We start from the raw sequence: 9,392 nt of genomic DNA, 5'->3' as shown, positions 1-9,392 counted from the left end.
GTCATGCATCAAAACTGACTCAGTGGCAGCTCACAGCAATAACAATGCTGCCTCACAGAAAATAGAAAAAATGATGCTAGGTGGGCTACGTCATACTATGGTAACCGTGATGGTTAAGATTGTGTGTCAACTTGGCTGGGGCATGATTCTCAGGGTTTTGGCAGTCACATGATGTTGTGATCACTTCCCTGTTGAGATCTGATGTGTGATCACCTCAATAATGGGATCTGCTGTGAGTAGCCAGTCAGTTCAAAGGAAGTTTCCTTGGGTGTGTGGTCTCCATCGAGTGTGGGGGGACATTCTGACACAGCTCAGGGCCTTTTGCCAGTTCTGGATCCTCCAGCTGACTCCTGTTCATCTGACCTCCAGTTCTCAGGGCTTGAGCTAGCTGTTTACCTGTGGTCTTGCCTGCCGATCTTGGGATTCATCAATCTTCACCATCTGTGAACAACAGCCCTATACTCCAACCTGATGATCTTGAATTTGCCTGCCCCTGCAGCTGCGTCAATCAGGAGAAGCCTCCATTCTGACTACGGACTTGGGACATTCCTGCCTCTACAACCGTGCGAGCCATTTCCTTGATATAAATCTCTCTCTCTATATATATACATGTGTGTATATATATATGCATATATATATATATATATACATATATATATATATATATGGAAACCCTCCTGGCATAGTGGTTAAGTGCTACAGCTGCTAACCAAAGGGTTGGCAGTTTGAATCCACCAAGTGTCCCTTGGAAACTCTATACGGCAGTTCTACTCTGTTCTGTAGGGTCGCTATGAGTAGGACTCAACTCGAAGGCACTGGGTTTGGTTTTGGTTTGGTTTATATATACATATACATATATAAGGTTTACGGGTTTTTCTTCTCTATAGAACCCAGCCTAAGACAATAACAAACAGCTCTAGAGTCTTAGTGGCTGATAGCAAAGAAAGTTTTTTATCATGGGTCTCTTGGGAACTCTGCTCCATGTTCTGTCACCCTGGGACCTGGATAAAGCACGGCTACCATGTAGACACCTGTCACGTACTATTCTGGTGGGAAGACAGGGTGGTCAGCCTTCCATCTGAAGGATTCTGAGCTCTTTTGCCTAGACGTGACACACGTCACAGTTCACTGGCCAAAGCAAGTCTTGTGGCTACATCCACCCTCCCGAAGTCAGGAGGAGGACCTGAGATACCTGGTGAGCCCCATGGAGACCCCTACATGGTGTTACCCTCTCTGGAGTCTGTGCAGGTGACAAGGAAGGGAGTGGGAAATGGAAGGAAATGATAGCAGGACTGAGTCAGATTGGATATGGTTCTTCCTCGTCCAGGTGGAGTTTATCCCAGAGCTGCCCAAAACCATTGCTGGCAAGATCAAACAGAGTGAACCTCGGAAAAATGAGTTTGGGTGGATATAGTCAACAAGTCAACTCAGGCCCACTGAGTGAACTTGGACACACCCCCAGCAGCCTCAGTTTCCCCAATACGGTGGGGGGAGTTGTGTTAAGAGAGTTGATTTCAAAGGGGATCAGGAGTGCCTAGATTCCTACATTTTTCTTCTTTAAAGTTAAATTCAGTCACTACCCCTCCTTCCCTGCTCTATCCCTTTGGGATTGGACAGGTGAGTGCTGGGACTGGGGTTGAGGGGTAATAAAATGCCACCATCAACGTCTACAGTGCCTCTGTTTTGCGAGCTTGTTCCGTGCCTGGGCCTGTGCTAAGTCTTCTCACGACTTCTTCTGCCATCCTCCCCAATCCCCAATCTGAGAGAAGAGTTCTCCCTCCTCAATTCAGCACCATCAGGTGGCCCAGTGTACCCATTCCCATGGTCAGGGACACTGAGGTTGGGAGGGAAATTTCAGGTGGCCCTAGGCTTCAGCCCTTTGGGCTCCTCTTGGCTCCACAGGAGGGTGAACCCAGGAGTGGCCCAGGAAGGGCTTCTGGGGGCTCGGCCCTCCCTTGGTGGCTGCACTTGCTGGCTAGACAGTCCAGCACCTGCCACCATCCAGTGGGTCTGTCACTTTGTGCCTGACAGTAACGCTGCTGTTGATGCTACCACCACAGCTCCTGGCTACCATGGTGACTCAGGAACCAGGGCTCTCTGGGGACCCAAGTCCTCCCCAGGTGTGCTGCCCACTCACCCCTAACCAGAGCCCCAGAAGCCTTCCCCCTTGAATTTCCCTACAAATTCCCCAACTCAACCTATGCCCAGGAATCCAGGACTCCCCCAAAACTCCCACCAATGTCCAGCTACTTGCCCAACTCCAGGGACACAGAGCCCTCAGAACCCAGCCCTCCCAAGGGACACCCACTCAATCACCCCTCCCAGGGACCCAGGACTCCCCAAGACCCTCCCCTGGAACCCAGGACCCTCTCTAGCCCTCCCACTCACTCTAGCCCTCTGCACTTGCCCCCTGGCTGGGGGCCACGTGAACTGACCCTTCACTGCCTCCATCCTTGAGGCTGAGGTGGGACCACCAGGAGGACAGCAGAGGCTGAGAGGAGCAGGGGCAGAAGGGTCCAGCCCCACCTGAGGGAGGAGGATGGACATAGTGTCTCCTCTCACCCATCCCTAGGGTGGCTCTCGAGCAAGTCTCCTCTGTATCTGTGTGTTCCTGGGGTACACACGCTCACAGAAACACACTCAGTGAGAAGTGTACACACACAACGAGCATGGAGACGTGCAGACAAGGACCACCCAGACACACCTGGGCAAAGGGTGCGGGCTCATGGAGAGGCTCACACAGACACACACTCAGGGCCACCCCAGACGTCCACCCAGGACAAACTGTCACATGATGGGCACATGCACACACAGATCCACACTCAGGAACACGCAAAGTTGCAAAGTCACACACACATGGATCCAGAATACAGATACTCCAACAGGGACACACATTCCCACACACACCACAGCCACAGAGGCACATGGATTACATGGATTTCCACAACTGACACACACCCTTTCACTGACAGATGCACAAACACACACACACACATACAGAGAAGGGCACAGAGATACACACAACAGCCACACAGGGGAAAACAAAACACACAATCAATATACTCATAGACTCAGAAACTCAGACAGACACAGCCACACTGATTACACACCTGCACACAGACACACACACGCACAGTCCTTTGGCTCCACAGGACAGACAGATAGACCTGGCACTCCCAACAGAGGCACTGCAGGCAAATACGGCTAAAGCTCACACATGCCCTGCTCCTCTGAAGCTGTCACAACAGGGAGTCCTTCCTGGGTCCAAATTCATGCTCTGCCCAAGGCGCTGAGAGTGGCCAGGGTAGGGTGGCTTTGAGAAGAGCCTCTGGGCCCGAGGTTGGGGCTCGAACCCTGTTAGGAGCCCTTAGAGTGGGGGTGGAGTGGGGGGGTCCTATGAAGCCTGGTGGATGAATGGGTCAAGGGAGGCCACAGGAACAGTTCTTAATTTTCATAGGTGTTGTGATGATTAATTTTGTGTGTCAATCTTACCTGTGTGTGTAAATGTAAGGAAAGGCAAGTGGACTGTCCTAGAGGATCAACAGAGGAAACGCCCAGTTAATAAAGAAAGCATATTCCAGACAGGAGTAACATTACAACTAATGGGACTTCCAGAACACTACACTGCGCTCATGTCTACCCTCTACACAGATCAAGAGGCGATTGTTCCAACAGAATAAACTGCAAAACGTGTACGGCAGTGTTGTATTCTTTTACTTTACTTATACAATCTGCACACTAAACAAGTAATCTTAGAAGCTGGACTATATGCAGAAGACAGCATCAGGATGGGAGGAATACTCATTAACAAACTCAATTGACACAACCTTGCTTGCAGAAAATGAAGACGACTTGAAGCCCTTGCTGATGAAGTTAAAGACAGAGCCTTTTACGCCTAAATGTGAAGAAGAGAAAAATACTCACACCTGGACCAATAAACAATGTCATGATAAATGGCAAAGAAACTGAAGTTGTCAAGGATTTTACCCTACTTGGATCAACAATCAATATCCATGCAAGGAAAAGTCAAGAAATCAAAAAATGTATTGCATTGGGTAAATCTGCTGTACACGACCTCTTTAAAGTTTTAAACACTGAAAAGTTACTTTGATGACTAAGATGCCCCTGGCCTAAGCCATGGTCTTTTCAAACACCTCATATACATGGGAAACTTGGACAATGAAAAAGAAAGGCAGAAGAAGAACTGATGCATTTAAATTGTGGTGTTGGCAAAAAATATTGAATATACTGTGGAGTGCCAGAAGAACAAACAAGTCAGTCTTAGAAGAAATACAAGCAGGAGGCTCCTTAGAAATGAAGATGTCAAGATCTACTTTGTTTTCCTTATTTTGACGTGTCATCAGGAAAGACCACTCGCTAGAGAAGGACATTGTGTTTGGTAACATAAAGAGGCCACAAAAACAAGGGAAACCCCCAATGAGATGGACTGACACAACAGCCACAACGATGGACTTCATTATGTCATATAAAGTTGCTGTGAGTCGGAATGGACTCCATGGCAAATAACAACAAAAAAACACAAACAACAACCTTTTAAAATACAGCACAGAGCAGAACTGCCCCACAGGGTTTCCAAGGAGTGCCTGGTGGATTTGAACTACTGACACTTTGGTTAGCAGCTGCAGCTCTTAACTACTAAGCCACCAGGCTTTCCTTAAAATATAGAAAAATGATACGTCACCTTCTTTTGAATTAAATGAGCAGATAGGATATTCTCATGTTTATTCTAAAAACTGCATTATAAACATATAAGGATATTCAAGGGATGTCAAGCTCAGATGTATGGTGATCAGGGCAATGCCCATACAAATTCACATATTATCCCAATAAAATATACATAAAATACCAAAGGGAGAAAGTGCCTCTGCTCAAAATGAAAAGCATATTTGTGCAAATAAATTACAACCTTTTATGCAACTCCTGAATGTGGGATGATATTTTAAACCAAGTGGAAAGAGTCAATAAAGCGGTCCAATAAGAAATCCAGAGTGTATATCAAGCTCCAGGCCTATGAGAAGGCCTAGCCCCTTGCTTACAGCAAATGAGAAAAAGTAACTTTGAAAGCATGTTCGGTGAATGTAAAACTTTCACAAGACATATGAGTACATTTCTGAATTTCAAAATAAAGAGAAGTAATGGAATGGGACATGTATGACTCACTGGATCCAACTATCAATTATTATGGGAATAGATATATTTTAAACAGGACATTATAGACATCCTGATTTCACCTTTGAAGTGAAGATATAAAAAAAACTCAGTTTTCAAATCTTGACTTTTTAATAGAAAAAATGTATTTTCAATGAAAACATCCAAATTGCAGTCATTTGATTGGCTCTTAAAAAGTTTTTTTTTTTTAAATATTCTAGCAAATTATATCTTGTAGAAGTTTCATCTTACACAGTTTTAAGCTGTGTAAAATATCAACTGTTGGTACTAAAAAATACATTAATGTTCTTTGTCCACCTACATCTGACTCATGAATTGTGCTTAGTACAATATTATCCCAACTTGGAATGAGCCTTGGTAATTTTTTTTAAACATTAATGATCCCAATGGATCCTATGAAAGATGGTTCAGAAAGCTGAAATTTAAAATTCTTTGAGGTCATCAAAATCAACAAACACAACAATTACCTCCATTGAAAATGACACAAACTAAGAATTACAGTTTTAAAATATTATTGATGACTATGCTTCTGTGGCAGCCCTGGTGGCACAGTGGTTAAGAACTAGGCTGCTAACCAAAAGGTTGGCAGTTCCAACCCACCAGTCACTCTTTGGAAAGCTCATGGGGCAGTTCTACTCTGTCCTACAGGGTCGCTGTAGGTTGGACGCAACAGCAACGTTTTTGTTGTTGTTGTTTTAATGCTCTCGTGAGGATTCCCATTGCCTTCTTGCCTGCATGGTTTTGCTGAGTAGTCCGAGCTTATTCTTTTTGGCTCTCCTTTGTAGGTGACTTTTCATTTATCCCTAGCTGCTCTTATAATTCTCTCTTTATCTTTGGTTTTGGCTAATTTGATTATAATATGTCTTGGTGACTTTAACATCTACTTTATGTGGAGTTCGACCAGCATCTTTGATAGATATCTTTTCATCTTTCACGATATCAGGGAAGTTTTCTGCCAACAAATCTTCAACAATTCTCTCTGTATTTTCTGTTATCCCTCCCTGGTCTGGTACTCTAATCACTCACAGGTTATTTCTCTTGATAGAGTCCCACATGATTCTTAAGTTTTCTTCATTTTTTTAAATTATTTTATCTGATTTTTCTTCAAATATATTAGTGCCAAGTGTTTTATCTTCAAGTTCAGGAATTCTGCCTTCCAGTTGTTCAGTTCTGCTCCTCTGACTTTCTATTGCATTTACTTCTGTAGTTTTATTGTTAAGCTTCCAGATTTCTGATTGCTGTCTGCCTATGGATTTTTCCAGCTTTTTAAATTTTTCACTATGTTTCTGAATTATCTTTTTAATTTTTTCAATTGCTTTATCTGTGTGTTCCTTGGCTTGTTCTGCATATTACCTCATTTCCTTCCTGATGTCTTGAAGGGTTCTGTATATTAATTTCTTGTATTCTGCGTCTGATAATTCCAGGAATGCACTTTCACCTAGAAGATCCCTTGACTCTTTGTTTTGAGAGCTTGCTGAGGCGATCATGGTCTGTTTCTTTATGTGACTTGATATTGACTGTTGTCTCTGAGCCATGTACAAGTTATTGTATTAGTTTTTTATGTTTGCTTACTGTGTTGTAGCTTCTTGCTTTTTTTTTTTTTTTAAGATTTTTGTTTGTATTTCATGGATAGTGCTGCTGTTCCAACCTTATAATGTAAAGCTGCCTGCTTTCCAAATTCCAAAAATTAAAATCCTCCCCCTCTCACCATACTAGCCAGTGCCCTTTGGTTTCTTCAGAACAAGGAAGGGTTAAAGAGTTGTTTAAAGAAGTACAATTTTGATTTGGGGACCTTTCAAATATACAAATCATACTGAAGGGCCAGACACTTATTTTACATACTTTAAATATTATGCATTAGCCAAATCAAACTGTTCCACTACTCTGTTGGAGGGGGGAAAAATCCATACCCATGTAACTACTTCACTCGACAGGATTTGTCTATCAACAATAAGCTTAAACAACTTTCACCTATAATGTATCTAATTTGCTTTTTTAAATGGAAAAGTCATATAGTTAAAATCGTGAACAAGTATAATTTGAACCTAATGAACCATGCATCACTGCAGCAGCAAGGGTTAATAAACCAATGTGCTTTGAATTTGTTCAAGTACTGATATTGTTGTATATAAAGATTTAGCATATATAACAGCTATCATGAGAATTGAAAAAAAGATTTTTCCCAAAAAATGAAAATATTAAAACTAAATTAAAATACATAAAGTAGTTAGTATTCCACACAGCATAAAATTTGACATATCAAGTTTACATGTCTCAGCTGACCATGTGTGAAAACACAAAGCAGGTATTAAAACCAATATTATGTCTAATATTTAAAATCACTTTGTAATTGAGGGAACATCTAAATCCTTAATTAAAAAACACAAATGAAGTGAAAGTTTTAAACTGGTACACACTGTTCACACCTATATTTCAAGTTTGGAAATGCTTATTTGCAAGCAGCAACACAAAAGTATTCATGAAGAATGCATAATCTCTGAAAATTATGAAAACATCCCTGTTACCAATACATTTCTAAATACAAAACTGACTACCATATTTGTTACTTCTGTGTAGCAAGAGAAGTTCATTTTCAAAACAGATAAAATTCAGTCTTTAGGTGTGAATGGTATGAATGAGTCTTTTTTTTTTTAATTTCTTAGTTGTTTGGGATCTTTAAGCAGGGTTGTCTTATGGCATCCAGTTAGGCCAGAGCTAGGAATGCCTCTGGGTCGTCTACATCAGGGGCAGAAGCACTTGACTTGTCAGTCCTGCTGCCACGATTGGGATGTCCACCACACCCACGTCCACCCCTTCCTCCCCTGTCACCACGTCCTGGACGGCCAAGTTCTCCAAGGTTGATCTCCAGCTGGGACGTTATATCATTTGCTGGCTTCTGGAAATGATGATCCATGACCGAATCTTCAGCATGAGCTTCTTCGCTCTTTGACTTGTGAAGAACAAATCCCTTCTTCCACTGCCCATTGGCACCTTCATCTGGTTTTCAGATATTAAATTCTACTTTTGCCTGATCCTCATTTTGAATAGCCTTCCACTCATCCAATGTCATCTCTTTTGGACCCTCTTCCTTTACCTCTTCAACTTCGTTCTCCTCATTCTCAGTGTCTGCCACTGGATGTTCTTCACCTTCAGGTGTTTCCTCAGTCACATTTGATTGATCCAAGTCAGTTAATTCATATTTGACAGTCCCCCAGTTGTGAGATCTGCTACCTCCCCACTTGTCTTCGTGTTTCAGGCCAGATCTATCACTTCCACTATGCCTATCAAATTCACATTTGCCACGAGAATCAAATCCATCCTTGGCCCATTCCATGTCCACGGACTCCTCAACCTCTTCCAAGACCACCATGGCCCCAAATAGGCCGGTCAATGATTGGTCTATCAACTGAAAATTCTCCTCCTTCACCCTTTTCTTCAAGTGGTTTTTCAAATCGTCTTTTCCGAGGTAGTTGCCTTTCTGGTCTTCTATCCATTATTTTCCCTTCACCCTGAAGTTCCTGATCAGGTCTTCTTCCAACACGTCTAATTCCTTCTTTCTTAAGTGCCATGGGTGGCTGCATCTCCTCTTTCTTGTCAACCACGCCAGCACTGGGAGGCAGTGGGTTCTTGCGGTCTTTCTGGGACTCTTTATGCAGTTGTTTGCCGGCCACATTGGAGTTCGTCTGGGCTGCGGCCTGAGCTGTGCTCTTGACCCCAGGGCCCCCAACACCACCCCCGCCGGCTTCTTTTTTCTTGTTGTCTGCTGCCTTCCACACCTCGAAGGGATCCAATTAGTCGTCAAATAACTGGTCGAATCGGTTGGTGACCACGCAGCCGAAGCCTTCCTGTAAGTGCCCAGGCATGATGGTGGCTGGGCGGTGCGTTCCTCCACAGATTGCTGTGGGCCGCGCTGAGCCAAGAGTGCCTGCTTCAGCTCTTCCCACAAGATGGCCTTTGTTTTGTTTTGATATGCCCAAATGGGTTGGTTGAGTGAGCTAATTTGATGATTTTTGCCTTTGGAGCTCTGACATCCTTTCCCCAGTGGCTAGAGCTGTTCTCAGGTATATCAGTCTAGGAGTCCATTCACTTTTCTTGTATGAATTCAGCTCAGGTGTCCAGGTAGCTGATCATCAAGTGTGTGGTACAGGCTCTGTCCTACAGTCTTAGAGGGACAGGGGTGATTGGTGTAGGTAATGGTATCT

General features: G+C 43.5%; 1 pseudogene; it reads right to left on the bottom strand.

The window, feature by feature from the left end:
* Nucleotides 1–7,894: 7,894 nt before the first annotated feature.
* On the bottom strand, nt 7,895–9,128 carry LOC126086662 (plasminogen activator inhibitor 1 RNA-binding protein-like; annotated as a pseudogene).
* Between the last annotated feature and the right edge of the window lie 264 nt (nt 9,129–9,392).

The sequence above is a fragment of the Elephas maximus genome, chromosome 12, assembly GCF_024166365.1.
Source record: "Elephas maximus indicus isolate mEleMax1 chromosome 12, mEleMax1 primary haplotype, whole genome shotgun sequence".
In the NCBI taxonomy this organism is placed as follows: domain Eukaryota; kingdom Metazoa; phylum Chordata; class Mammalia; order Proboscidea; family Elephantidae; genus Elephas; species Elephas maximus.
This window is presented reverse-complemented; position numbering and strand designations above follow the sequence as displayed.